Genomic DNA, 14,501 nt, shown 5'->3' with positions numbered 1-14,501 from the left:
TTGAATTTCCCAAATATATAAAAAGCCTATGAAAGGCAATGTTATAGGTAAACACTGAGGAAGATCTGAAATTTCTAATGTCAGAGAACATAACATACATGAACTTAATAATGCTTTTGCCCTGGTATCTATGTGCTCGTCATTACTTCTGAATACTCATTGTAACTATGTCAAAAGATTCTTTCCTCTTAGAAATTCTTATCAACTACATAGTGACCTGAAGTTTCTTTGAATTTCACAGAAGACTAAATCAAAGTTTTATACTTAAAATTTGCATTTCTAGAGGAAATGGGACAGTAGCAACAAAAGAACAGTAGAAAATTAACTTAGGTTGGTAATACTTGCCTAGTAGTCCTAATGTTTAATCTAAATTAGTCTTTATTTGCCATTTGCTGGGTACTCTTATCACATATTCCAAGAAAAAATTAAAATTATATGTGAAGGTGTATGTTTATGTATATATTCATACACACATAGATATATATACACACCCCACGTGTAAACCTCAGATATGGCAGAAATTACTGAATTTGTGATTCTTTCTCTTGTCTCAAGTATCTACAGAAACAATGCAGGGGCAATCAGGTTAGTGATACAGTAAGGGTTTCATGTTTGGAGAATGCCAAGATGTCACAATGAATGGGACTTCAAGGACTGGAATGGGCAGTGGAGGCCACAGAATTCTTGCAGTCTTCATCCTTCAGTCTTAAACTGCTATTTCAGTGCTTTAGATATTTGTTTCATTGAAAAGAGTATATTCTCCTAGAAGGCAGATTGATTTTATAAATCTTATTGTCCCCTATGACTACTATGCTTTGCACAGCTCAATACATACATGGTAAATTAATTTGCACTGCGTTCGTGCATGCTTAGTTGCTTCAGTCGTGTCCAACTCTTTGTGACCCTAAGGACTGTAGCCTGCCAGGCTCCTCTGTCTGTGGGGATTCTCCAGGCAAGAATACTGGAGTGGGTTGCCATGCCTTCCTCCAGGGAATCTTCCCAACCCAGGGATGGAACCCATGTCTGCACTGCAGGAGGATTTTTTACTGTGGAGCCACGAGGGAAACCCTTATTTGCATTATGCTTTATCAAATCAGAGAATTTCTTCTTTTCTCTTTTTATTATTTATTTATATGTTATATGTACATAATTTCATTTAAAAAATTATCAAATGAGTTTTAAAATGACAGTCAAATCCTATACTACCTTTCACATTCCATGTCTGGTTTTGGCTTTAGAGGTAGTCATTTTTAATTATTTTAAAGGTTTTTTTCAAAAGTACTTATGTATCTAAATAACTTGAAGAATTTGATACTTTAATCAATATTATATATGAACTCCTGATTTCCTATTAGGATAGTAAGGGTTTAGCTGCCATAGCACCTCCCAACTTACTTCTTATCTCTTCATACTACCAAAATATTTATTTGAAAATTCTGAAGAACAGCAGAAGTTAGTGTGTCTATTAATATATTTGCACAAATAGTACATTTACTGATAAGCCAAAAAAAATTTTTGTTTCCTGTATAAATTTTGCATTTTCTAGAATTAATAATTTATATACTTCTAATTTTATTTTTTTTAATACCTATTTTTTTTTACCTGCTCTACCAGACAGATTTTACATCTAGAAGTATCATATTTCGGAAGGTCAGATACATCAGCTACATATTTTATCTTGAAGTTACTCATTTGACTTCATATGCCTCCCTGGAGTGACACTGGGTCAGTTACACAAAAGCAGGAGGAAACATCTCTTTACTACCTTCTTGGAATCCTCCTTTTTGCCTTGGGCTCTTGGCTTCCATATTTCTTAGGTCCTTTCTCTTCCACTTCATTGCTTCCTTTGTTGACTTCCTTGTTTTCCATGAACCAATTGCTTTTGAATAAAGAACACAAGGGACATAAATTTTGAGTCCTTGTATGTGTTTGTCTTTATTTTTATCCACATTAACTGTCTTGGTTTAGAATTCTCAGTCGAAAATAAATTTTCTCTGAGAATTTTGAAGGTGTTGTTCCACATTAGTAGTTCTCAAAGTTGAGCATGCATAAGAATCACCTGGAAAGCCTATTAAAATGGGGGCCCAACCCCCAAGTTTCTAAGTCTGTAGTCCAAGGTGGGGCCTGGAATTTGAATTTCCAGAGGAAAGAAAAAATTCAATTGAGAACGTTAAATTCCAATCTCAAGGATTAGAGGAAGAGCCAGAAAGCCTCTTTAATCACAGTGAAGAGAACTTATCTCCTACTGCCCCAGAAATGGGATTTCTAAAACTAAAAGTCTAATCCTATGGGTAGCAATATTGCAGTGCAAACTGAATTCCCAAACTTACAGAGTCTCTTCAGTTAAAGTTAGGATTCTGGCTGGGAAGAAGAGGGGCCTGAAAGCTGGGATGAGAGTCAGTTCAGTTCAGTCGCTCAGTCATGTCCAACTCTTTGTGATCCCATTGACTGCAGCATGCCAGGCTTCCCTGTCCATCACCAACTCCCAGAGCTTGCTCAAACTCATGCCCATCGAGTCGGTGATGCCATCCATCTCATCTCATCCTCTGTCGTCCCATTCTACCCTTGCCTTCAAGCTTTCCCAGCATAAGGGTCTTTTCCAGTGAGTTAGTTCTTCACATCAGGTGGCAAAAGTATTGGAGCTTCAGTTTCAGCATCAGTCCTTTCAATGAATATTCAGGACTGATTCCCTTTAGGATGGACTGGTTGGATCTCCTTGCTGTCGAGGGGGATTTTTATGAAGCTGAGGCTAAGGACCATGTGCTATAGTTCTATCTGCCAATAGTTATAGCTTTTCCTCCTTGCTTAATGAGGTCTGTCTCTCCTTGCCTGAAGAATCAGTAAGAGCCTTACCTACAATGGCATCTTGCCAGGGACTTTGGCCTTCCTTAGGACCCTGCCCCAACTATCTCTCTTGCTTCTAGACCTATGACCAGAATCAAGTCCAGCAGAATCCAGTGGGTAGTGTGAACTGTGAACGAGAAAGAAATATAATTTATATCAAAAGATATGCAAGATAATTCCAATTTATATAGACAGAAACCAGGGAATATGTACGGAAATAGATGCAGAGGGTATTAATTCAGGTTGGAAGAAATATAATGTTAGAAGAGATCAAAAATTTTAATATGGGCACACTAAACCGTGATTCGGGATTTTCTGTGCTACCTCAAATGGCTGAAAATGGCTCTAACAGTTTGTTCACTTGGTTGATGGATACCTGGTTCTGAAGGTAACCTACACTACATGAAAATGAGATGACACTACTTCCTTGGTAAACAGGGAGCTATGCAAAAACTTCAGCAGATAGGAATGCTGATCTGGATTTATCATGTAAGACCTGCTCACCTGCCTATATCACCTGGTAAGATCCAGAAGGCACTGCCTTCACCGATGCTGAGATACACTGGTTGAAAGGATCACCAGCATACTTGAAGATCTCTATCGCAGCTATTCTCTGCAGACCAGGATTGACAACAGGCAATGGTGCCACCCAAGAAATGGGTTCCTAAACTAAATGGGGATCATAGTATCCCAGAGTGGCAGGGGCTCAGTGACGGGACTCACCAAAAGATGAGGTAGCATGCTTACCAAAATGGGCAGCAAGCAAAAGCTGAAATCAGAATAGTCTAACTTGCAGAGATCATCGGTGCTTGATCATGGTATTTCTAAGAGAGAAATAGTTACAAACCTACCAAGTCCTACTTTTTCTATATAAGGAGCAAAACTATAAAACAGAAAAATGCCACCCTTCAATCAATTCCCAAACTTGAACTAATACACAGATCTAGAACCCCTTGAATAAAGGAAACTAGGGGACTCCCCTGGTGGTCCAGTGGCTGAGACTCCCCCCTCTCAATGCTGAGGGACTGGGTTCAATCCCTGGTCAGAGAACTAGATCCCACATGCTGCAACCAAGAGACAGTACAGATTAGGGTCACTATCAAGGACTGAAAAGATGAAGGTCATCACCTTCATTCCTAACACATTCATATTCAGCGTGCCTATTTGGCCTTTAAGAAAAGCAGATGGATCTTGGAGAGTGCAGATACTATACCAAATGTGACTTCTCTGCTGGAGTAAATCAGCACATTCACTGGCATCTTGTACATAACTGTTGATTGGTAACCAAGTGTTAGTTTTTTTCTTCATATGTACTAGCAAAGAATACCTGAGCAGTTTGGCTCCAGCTGGCACCCTACTACCCTACCTCAGGGCTCTGTCAGCTCCCAGCACACACTCATAATCGAGTCCACAGGGACCTTGACTTCCTCTCCATTCCACAGAATGTCATGCTTTCCATTACATGCTGACTGAGCAATAAGCAGTAACTACTCTATACTTGGTAAAACACAGATGTGCCAAAGGTGAGGAAATGGCCTTAAGGACTGAAAGGATGAAGGTGATAATTCCTAACACATTCATATTCAGCTTGCCTATTTGGCCTTTAAGAAAAGCAAATGGATCTTGGAGAGTGCAGATACTGTACCAGATGTGACTTCTTTGCTGGAGTAAATCAGCACATTCACTGGCATCTGGTACACAGCTATTGTACCCACAGAGGGCCATTTTGTTTTGTAGCAGGTTGTTCATCTCGAAGGAGACATGCTAGAGGGTCTGATTTACACTCATTTATGGACTGCAGCTAATGGTTTGGTTGGCTATATAAATGCTCGCCAAATAGCAACTTCACACGTAAGGAGCTAAATAATCAGGTAGACAAGATGATGCATTCTTCAAAGGTCAACCAAACTTTTTCTCTACTGTTGTTCTTCTCAAAAGGGATTATGAACAAAGTGGCCACAGAATACGGTTGGAAGTTGTACGTGGGCTCCACAACATGGATTTTCACTCACCAAAATGAATGTGGCTGTATCCACTTAGTACTCAATGTGACAACATTAAGGCCAAAACTTGACTTAGTAAATGTGGCATCATTCTCTGGGGTACCCACCAGCCATCTGGTGGCAAGCTGATTACATGGACTACTTCCATCATGGAACACTTGGTTCTCACTGGAATACACTCATATCCTGGATAATTTTTATCAAATTAAGCTGTCAATCATAAGATCAGTATGTTTAACATCTATACTTCCTTTCACAGAATATTCCACATGTAAACAGAAAAATAATCAGAAAGTTAAAAAGCTCTACCTTTTTAGTTACACATTTGGAATAAAACAGTGGATATTCAAAAATACAACATTTATATTTTGTTTTGTTTATTTTTTAATTGAAGGATAATGATAATTGTTTTACAGAATTTTGTTGTTTTCTGTCAAACATCAACAAGAATCAGCCATAGGTACACCCATGTTCCCTCCCTCCTAGATTTTGTTTTTAAGTAGTTAGAAGCATATCAAGACATTTAATCAGTATTCAAAGCAGGAATGTGTATTCTTAAAGAGAATAACTTCTTTTCTCCTGAGTTTTTCTAGAAAGTAGAGTGTCAAAGAATGTCTTAAGCAGTTTTAGTATAAATCAGCTTTTAAAAAATTTCATAGCGACTCTGAGACTATTACTAGTAAAATCCTCATTTTAAGTATGAGGAATTAAATGTCAAAAAACTAGATAATTCAGAAGAAATGGACAAATTCCTAGAAACACACAACTTACCAAGATTAAATCATAAAGTAATAGAGAATCTGAACAGACCAACAATGAGCAGAGAGATTGAATCAGTAATTTTAAACCTCCTAACAAACAAAAGCCCAGAACCAGAGAGCTTCACTGGTGAATTCTATAAAACATTTAAAGAATTAATATCAGTCCTTCTCAAACTCTTCCAAAATACTGAAGAGGAAAGAATACTTTCAAACTCATTTTATAAGGTCAGCATTACCAAAGCCAGATATGGATACTACAAGACAATAAAATTTATAAACCAATATTGCCGGGAGCCAGCGAGGGAAATCCTACCTGTGGCAAAGGTCAACTGGGGAAGAGGCCTGACGGGCAAAGGCTAATCAGGGCTCAAGGAACCCCCTGGACTTACCTGAGCATCTACCCCAAAGAAAACTGGAGTCTGACTGCTTTACTATCTTACGCCTCTTACCAAGTCCTCTAATACTTACAGGGGCTTCCCCCCAACCACCTTTCTCTGAAAACATTAATTCAGAGCTGTAGTTTAAAAGTTCTCCTCGGCTTAATAGGAGTGTTCCAATCCAAGCCCCTCTGATAGCTTTCTAACTTGCATGACAAGTTTGTCCGGGCTCTTACAACTATGAGTGTGACTGTTTATAGCCTCCCAGCCATGCAAGGACAGAAAGCCTAATATTCTAAAATACAGGAATCTGTTGAAGAAGTTAAAATCATTAGAATAGTACTAGAAAAGATTTCATTGTTGAATCAATGCTTGCTGCAGTTTCCTCTATTGTATCCTTGGAAATATATTAATCCTTTGATTTAACCACATCAGATCTTAAGTTAATAAATTCCTTTCTTGCAGCTCACTACACCGGTGCCTTATAGGAATGTAACTTTGTTATGTGTCTACCACCTAACTTTAGGAAAGTCACCTTAAAAGAAAAGTCTTTTACTTGCTAACTAACCTATTGTCAGGAGAGAGGGCCATAAAACTGTTAGCAGGCCCCCTGGCCAGAAGATGATGTAAATCACCTAAAACTTTTATCACACAAAAATAAGCCCTGATCCTGATAAGGGTCAAGACTGCTGACCCCACGTGATTTTGGTGTGAATCTATACCTCCCTTTCTCTGTTTCTTATGCGCATAACTTAGGGTATAAAAGCAGCACTGGAAAATAAAGTTTTGGGCCTTGCTCACTGAAGCTTGGTCTCCCCGTGTCGTTCTTTCTCTTTTTCCATCCTTTTCTCTATTCTCCTTTTTCTGGTTGAGATTCTTGGAGCGCTGGGCCCTCTGAGTTTACTTATCTGCCTGGGCTTCTAAGACTCACTTGAGGGGGTGCCCTGGTGGGGTGCCTCCAGTGATTCGAGAGGGCGCCTGCGGCCTACGTAAACAGAGCAAGCCCCGTGCTGGGGTTTTATTGGTTTCCAGCGTAAACCAAGGAATCATCAGCCCCTGTCTCTCTCTCTTTTTCTCTCTCTCTCTCTGACGCCGACGCCGTTCATCCCGAGGATACCCTGGGTCATATCGGGGCTGGACCCCGATACAATATCCCTGATAAGAGACTTTCCTGGTTGTTTAAATGGTAAAGAATCCACCTGCCAATGCAGGAGAAGCAGGTTCAACCCCTGGGTCGGGAAGATCCCTGTAGAAGGGAATGGCTACCCACTCCAGTATTCTTGAATAGAGAATTCCATGGGCAGAGAGGCCTAGTGGGCTACAGTCCATAGGGTGGCAAAGAGTCAAGACATGACTGAGCGACTAACACACATCCCTGATAAACACAGTTGCAAAAATCCTCAGCAAAATACTAGCAAACAGAATTCAGGACCACATTAAAAGGATCATACACTATGATCAAGTGAGATTGATTCCTGGGATGCAAGGATGATTCAACATATACAAACATTAAAAGAATGAAGGATAAAACTCATATGACCATTTCAATAGATACAGAAAAAGCATCTGACAAAATTCAAGGTATTTTTCAAGATAAAAACTCACAATAAATTAGGTATACAAGGAATGTACCTCAGTTTAATAAAGGGCATATATGCCAAACCCACAGCTAAAATCAAACTCAAAAGTGAAAAGCCTTCTATCTAAGATCAGGAACAAGACAAGGATGCCCCCTCTGACCAATTCAACATAGTACTGGGAAGTCCAAGCCACAGCAAACAGGCATGAAAAAAAATAAAAGGTATCCAAACTGGAAAGAAAGAAGGAAAATCATTGCTGTTTGCAGATGACATGATCTCAGAGAAAATTCTAAAGACTAAGTTTATTAGAACTAACAAATAAACTCAGGCAAGTTTCAGGATACAAACTCAATACACAAAATCAGCCATGTTTCTACACACTAAAAACAAACTACCTGCAAGAGAAATTAAGAAAATAATCTCATTTACAATAGCATCAAGGATAACCAAGGAAGTGAAAGATTTGTACAAGATTTCTTTGATAAAGAAACTGAAGAAGACACAGAAAAATGGAGTTCACGTAAGAGTAAATGGAAGAGTACTACTAAAATACCCATACTGCCCAAAGCTATCTACAGATTCAGTGCAATCCATATAAATGCAGATATAAAACCATACCATACGGTGGTTGTGAGAAATCAGATTGGAAGAGGATTATAAAATATAAAGTGCCATCAAAATATGACATATAACCATGATCTTTCTACAGCACTTCAACTATTTTCTGCAATTCATATCTTTATTGTACACCTTTGTGGGAGTATAAACTGGTTCAACTTTTTGGAGAGTAAACAGGAAGTATTTTTCAATATCAAAAACAAACAATTTAGAACCTCCCTGATGGTTCAGGGGCAAAGAACCCACCTGCCAATGCAGGGGACATGGGTTCAACATGGGTTCTTCCTGGTCTGGGAAGATTCCACATGCCACAGGGCGACTAAGTCCATGGGCCATGACTACTGAAGCCCACGTGCCTAGAGCCCGTGCTCTGCAATAAGGGAAGCAACCACAATGAGAAGCCAATGTACCACAACTAGAGAGTTATGCCTGCTTGGCACAACTAGACAAAGCCCACACGGAGCAACAAAGACCCAACATAGCCATAAATAAATAAATAATATTAAAAGTTAAAAATAATAAAAATAAACAATTTAAACACCATTTGGAATTCTGCATTACAGAAATAAAGGCAGAAACATGCAGATAAGAATATTTATTACAGCATTAAGAGTTGAAAAACTCCTAGATGTCCATCTGCAGACGAATGGATAAGAAAGCTGTGGTACATATACACAATGGAGTATTACTCAGCCATTAAAAAGAATGCATTTGAATCAGTTCTAATGAGGTGGATGAAACTGGAGCCTATTATACAGAGTGAAGTAAGCCAGAAAGAAAAACACCAATACAGTATACTAACGCATATATATGGAATTTAGAAAGATGCAAATGATAACCCTGTATACAAGACAGCAAAAGAGACACAGAAATATAGAACAGTCTTTGGGACTCTGTGGGAGAAGGTGAGGGTGGGATGATTTGGGAGAATGGTATTGAAACATGTACGTTGTCATATGTGAAATGAATCACCAGTTCAGGGTCGATGCATGTTACAGGATGCTCGGGGCTGGTGTGTGGGGATGACCCAGAGGGAGGATAAAGGGAGGAGGGAGGTGGGAGAGGGGTTCGGGAGGGGGAACTCATGTACAAATGGGGCGGATTCATGTCAATGTATGGCAAAACCAACCAATATAATATTGTAAAATAATTAGCCTCCAATAAAAAAAGAAAAAAAAAGAGTTGAAAAACTGCTGCTGCTGCTAATCCTTAACAGTGACACTGGAGAATATTCATCATACACTGAGTAAAAAAAATCAGCTTGCAGAATGACACACAGTCCTACTGTTGTATATGTATGCAAATGTATGTATGTACATGACATACATGTATATCTGTATGTTTATAAAAATAGAATAATTCACACAAACTGACAAGAAGGATTTTCTCTCTGGTGTGAAAATAAAGGTGCAAAATATATTTTCCTTCCTTCCTTCTGGCTTTTTAAAAGTTTTTTTCACATTAAATCAGTACTGATGTTTATTATTCAGTGAAACTTTCCCTCACTGTTTCCAATACAAAACAAGACACAAGTAGCAGCCTATCTTTTTTATAACCTATCAGCCCGAACACAAAGCTGTGATACTAACAATGTAATAACCATTCAGACTACCCTTTAACCATGGAGAAGAGAAGCAAGCCTTCTAGTTTCTGGATCTTTTTGACAAACTGGGCCCAGTGAAGGTCCTGGGTTCAGGCTTGTCAGGACTCCCAGAAGACACTTCCCACCTCCCCAGATCCTAGCTAACTGCATACTCTCTAAAGGATGACCTTGAGTCCACTGAGCCCAGGCTGCTGGGAAAGGTCAAGCAAATAAAACAACTGCTGCTGCTCTAGAATTCTTCTGTCCCTTAAGAAGGAGTGAAGTAAATACATATTTGGCTCGAGTAAAGATCAGCATAAGACGAATAGAATAATCAGTGTCCTACTAAATTCATAACTTACACAGCAGAATAAAAACAGGTAAGAATTTGAATACTGGCCTCACTCAGACTTTTACCTGCTTTTTCTTGAGCAAAGTGAAAATCTAAAAGAAAGGAAAATGTCTAAGAAAAAGAAGCGCTCGTGTCCTGGGTTACTGAGCATCTTTTTCCCACTCTGGGCCACGGGCGATGCTGGAGGAGAAAAGGTCTCACCATGGTCCTCCTGATACTCACTGCACTCAGCTATGAAGTGAACTTCTTTCAAGTGAACTTCTTCCTCCAACTCAGCGATGAAGGAACAAAGGCTTTCTCCCTCCACCCTATCTTCCCTCTCATTCAGGAAAGAAAAATAAATTAAAACTGAAAGAGGAAAGAGACCATGCATCACACATAAATCCATCTCCTTTGCCTGTAGTAGGCCCTTCACACTTTTCTAGAGATTCTAGTTAGAAAAAGGTACCGGTAGGAGCCTGGTAGGCTACAGTCCATGGGGTCACTATGAGTCGGACGTGACTGAGCAACTTCACTTTCACGCATTGGAGAAGGAAATGGCAACCCAGTCCAGTGTTCTTGCCTGGAGAATCTCAGGGACGGAGGAGCCCGGTGGGCTGCTGTCTATGGGGTCGCACAAAGTTGGACACGACTGAAGCGACTTAGCAGCAGCAGCAGCAGAAAAAGAATACACTGGAATGGATGCAAGTATACTGAGTCTACTTTTGAATTCTCTAAAAAGGTAGGCGGAGACAGAAACAAAGAACCAGTCATTTCACCTCAGAAGTAGCCCAAATTTCAAACTCATTTCATTTTTAGAAAAGCGATCATCTTCATCAAGCATCCATCCTATTTGAAAATTTAAAAAAACAGTCTACAAAAAAATTTATATCACTATAGCAATGTTTACTTTTTTGGGCTGAATTGCTATTTTGTTGTTGTTTTATCTGTAGATAGAGTAAAAGGAAGCTTTGAACAAACTAATCAGAAGAAAATAAAATATTTTTTAATTTATTAATTTTTTTGGCTGCACTGGGTCTTCGTTGCTGTATGCAGGCTTTCGCTAGTTGCAGCAAGCAGGGAGCTACTCTTGGCTGCAGTGTGCCAGCTTCACTTGTTATGGAGCACAGGCTCTAGGTGCACCGGCTTCAGTGTTGCAGTATGCAGGCTCAGTAGTTGTGCTCTGCTGGCTCATTTTGCCCTGTGGTATGTGTGATCCTCCCAAACCAGGGATCAAACCCTTGTCCCCTGCATTGGAAGGCAAATTCCTATCCACTGTACCACCAGGAAAGTCCCAGGAGAAAATATTAACAATCAAGTAGAATGGATGGGGTAAGGGAAGGCTTATTTGAAGTCATTTTTATACAGAGACAATCACCACTGCATCAAATTTTCACTTGTTATCAAGGTATCTCTAACTTAAAACCTATATGCAATAAAGCTAAAGGGGAAAAATGCTGTGTGCACATTTTAAGTATGAACCATAGCAATGTTCTATTTATAACACTGTTCCATTCCTAATATATTTCTAATTCCAACCAGAATACCCACCACAAAAAAAAAAGAAGAATTCTTCTCATGAATGTTTAAAGGAACATTTAGTTCTTCCATGGACATTTTTAAAATTAGATTATTAAGCACGAGGATTTATTTGCATTCATGTTACTTTTTCCCACAATCACCAAGGAGAAATTAAACTAAATGTCAGCAAGGGCTTTGTTTCAGAGGAAAATATTCTAAGTGACTACTGATGACAAAACTGAAACTCAAGTGGCAAGAAAGGTCAACATTTAATAGAAAAGTAAATTAATTATAATTAAAAACTAGGAAAATGTATTTTTTAAGTGGCTAATAGAAGATTAACCTTCTAGAACTTTTCCAGGAATACAAAAAGCAACAGAAATGATGAGCCCCATGGGTGATGGGTTTTATTCATCTCCTTTTTGCCTCCTATTTCTAATTCTCATTCTTCGGCTCACATTCATTAGGTCATTGTTCTGCTGAGAAATCTTTACCTGCCTTGAATATTATTGGGGAAAATGTCAGCCAATTTAATTTTGTCAGTCTCACTGAATAATTCTGACACATTATTTACCTACCATCGATGTTTCTCACAGAGGTGTTAGATTATAAATTCAAGGAACTAGCAAATCTTTTTAGATAATGAACCTGGTATCTTATTCTCATAGCTCTGCCTAGAATTATTACTGCTGTGTTAAAATTTGAGTATCTCCTTTTTTCACCTGTAAACTACTTGCATACAGCAAAAGGTGAAACCAAGTTTTATTTATTTTTTTACACCTAAGGGAATACATGGGCACTCACATTAAAATCCACATGCTAATTAAAAGCAGTATGCTGCTGGCTGCTGCTAAGTCGCTTCAGTCGTGTCCAACTCTGTCTCTGTGCGACCCCACAGATGGCAGCCTACCCGGCTCCCCCGTCCCTGGGATTCTTCAGGCAAGGACACTGGAGTGGGTTGCCATTTTCTTCTCCAATGCATGAAAGTGAAAAGTGAAAGTGAAGTCACTCAGTCGTGTCCGACTCTTAGGGACCCGTGGACTGCAGCCTACCAAGCTCCTCCGTCCATGGGATTTTCCAGGCAAGAATACTGGAGTGGGTTGCCATTGCCTTCTCTGAAAAGCAGTATAATGTAGTCTGATTTTGAGAAACACATTAAAAAAAAAAAAAAGATTTAAGTTTGTTTCTTTTCTTTTCATACCATAAGCAATCTCTTCCCTATGCACCCCTTCAATTACTGCCTGAATGCAGATACCTGACAAATATGTTTCAATGGCCTAAAACTTACTTATGAGTTCCAGACTCATGTACACAACTGCTCATTTAACATCTGCACTTGGATATCTCGAAGGCACCTCAAACCTTGAATGTCCAAATTAATGTTAATATTAATTAACATTAACTAGGGGGATGGTCTCTCCCACTCCAAGTGGCCCCACACCAGAGTTCCCATTTTCAGTGACTAGACCGCCACCCATCTGGTTATACAAGCCAGAAGCGTAAGAATCACCTTGACAGCTTTCTCCCTCAGCTATAATTCATTCCTTCCCCCAAGAACTATCACTTTTAACATTGTTCCTAGCAGGCCACTTCTCTCTAATCCCTCTGCCATCATCCTAGTCCAAACTGCCAATAAGTCTCACGAGGCAGGAATATTTGCCTGGGTTATTCACAAATGATTCCCAACACCTAAGGCTGTGCCTGCCACGTGGTCCAAGTTCAGTAAACAATTTGCTAAATGACTAACAGTCTCCTGCTAACTATTCACCCATCCTCACAGCCCATTTGCTTTGTGAACTCTTTCTCTGCCATTACTATGGGAATCTTCTCTGGCCAAGACATGGCCAGCCAACGCTCCTGCTGTCTCATCCCAACATGTACTTCTTTGTGATAAGACTGCATCAGCAGTCACTTTACAGTCATCCATCACACCCCTAGATACATATCTGTGCCTAGGCCTGCCCTGTCCTTGCCTCAGCTGGAGAGCAAACTCTAAGAAGGCAGAGATGTCACACACTTTTTACTCAGGACTGTATCCCGAAACCCAGTTAAGAGCCTAGCATATTATAGTATACACTCAATAAAAAGCTTGCTGTTGTTGTTCAGTTGCTGTCATGTCCGACTCTTTGTGATTCCATAGATTGCTGCATGCCAGGCTTTCTTGTCATTCACTATCTCCCAGAGTTTGCTCAAACTTATGTCCATTGAGTCAATAATGCATCCAACCATCTTATCCTCTGTCACCCCCTTCTCCTCCTGCCCTCAATCATTCCCAATAAAAAGCTACTGAGTCATTAACTTTTAAAAATCTGTCAGCACATTCATAACCCAATGTCTCCTTGTTTTATTCCCTTTGTGAAACCCTTTCCTAAAGTTTATTCTAAAGTATTGCCTTTATATTTCTTTATTAAAATATTTGGTCAATCTTGTCAACTTGGGAAGCAAACTACAGTGATTAGCATAGTAATACACAATGACTAGTTGAAATTGGGTATCTAGAAGCGTTTGTGGAGAAGGCAATGGCAACCCACGCCAGTACTCTTGCCTGGAGAATCCCATGGATGGAGGAGCCTGGTGGGCTACAGTCCATGGGGTCGTGAAGAATCGGACTGAGTGACTTCATTTTCACTTTTCACTTTCATGCACTGGAGAAGGAACTGGCAACCCACTCCAGTATTCTTGCCAGGAGAATCCCAGGGATAGAGGAGCCTGGTGGGCTGCTGTCTATGGGGTCGCACAGAGTCAGACACAACTGATGCAACTTAGCAGCAGCAGCAGCAGCAGGATTTGACCCTCATCTATTCTCTATGTAAAGAGTCAGAGACTTGCTATAGTCTGAAAATTTGTGTCCCCAAAAAACTCACATGTTTAAAATGTAATGGAT

General features: G+C 39.6%; 1 protein-coding gene and 1 pseudogene across 2 annotated transcripts in view; both read right to left on the bottom strand.

Moving 5' to 3' along the window:
- The window catches only part of LOC129560791 (uncharacterized), a 176,464-nt pseudogene that overhangs the window by 108,570 nt on the left and 53,393 nt on the right, over positions 1 to 14,501 (bottom strand).
- Positions 1 to 14,501, bottom strand: part of GPR63 (G protein-coupled receptor 63) — a 72,418-nt gene that overhangs the window by 10,208 nt on the left and 47,709 nt on the right. The window contains exon 1 of one of the 2 annotated variants that reach the window (XM_088840705.1): positions 1,766 to 2,300. The exons of the other annotated variant lie outside the window; for it this stretch is intronic. The gene's annotated coding sequence lies outside the window, so the exon portion shown is untranslated. Of the gene's footprint in view, positions 1 to 1,765; positions 2,301 to 14,501 lie in introns of those variants that run through there. 2 annotated transcript variants of the gene reach the window in all.

The sequence above is a fragment of the Moschus berezovskii genome, chromosome 10 (assembly GCF_049115385.1).
Source record: "Moschus berezovskii isolate FMDL1 chromosome 10, NW_MosBer_1.0, whole genome shotgun sequence".
NCBI lineage: Eukaryota > Metazoa > Chordata > Mammalia > Artiodactyla > Moschidae > Moschus > Moschus berezovskii.
This window is presented reverse-complemented; position numbering and strand designations above follow the sequence as displayed.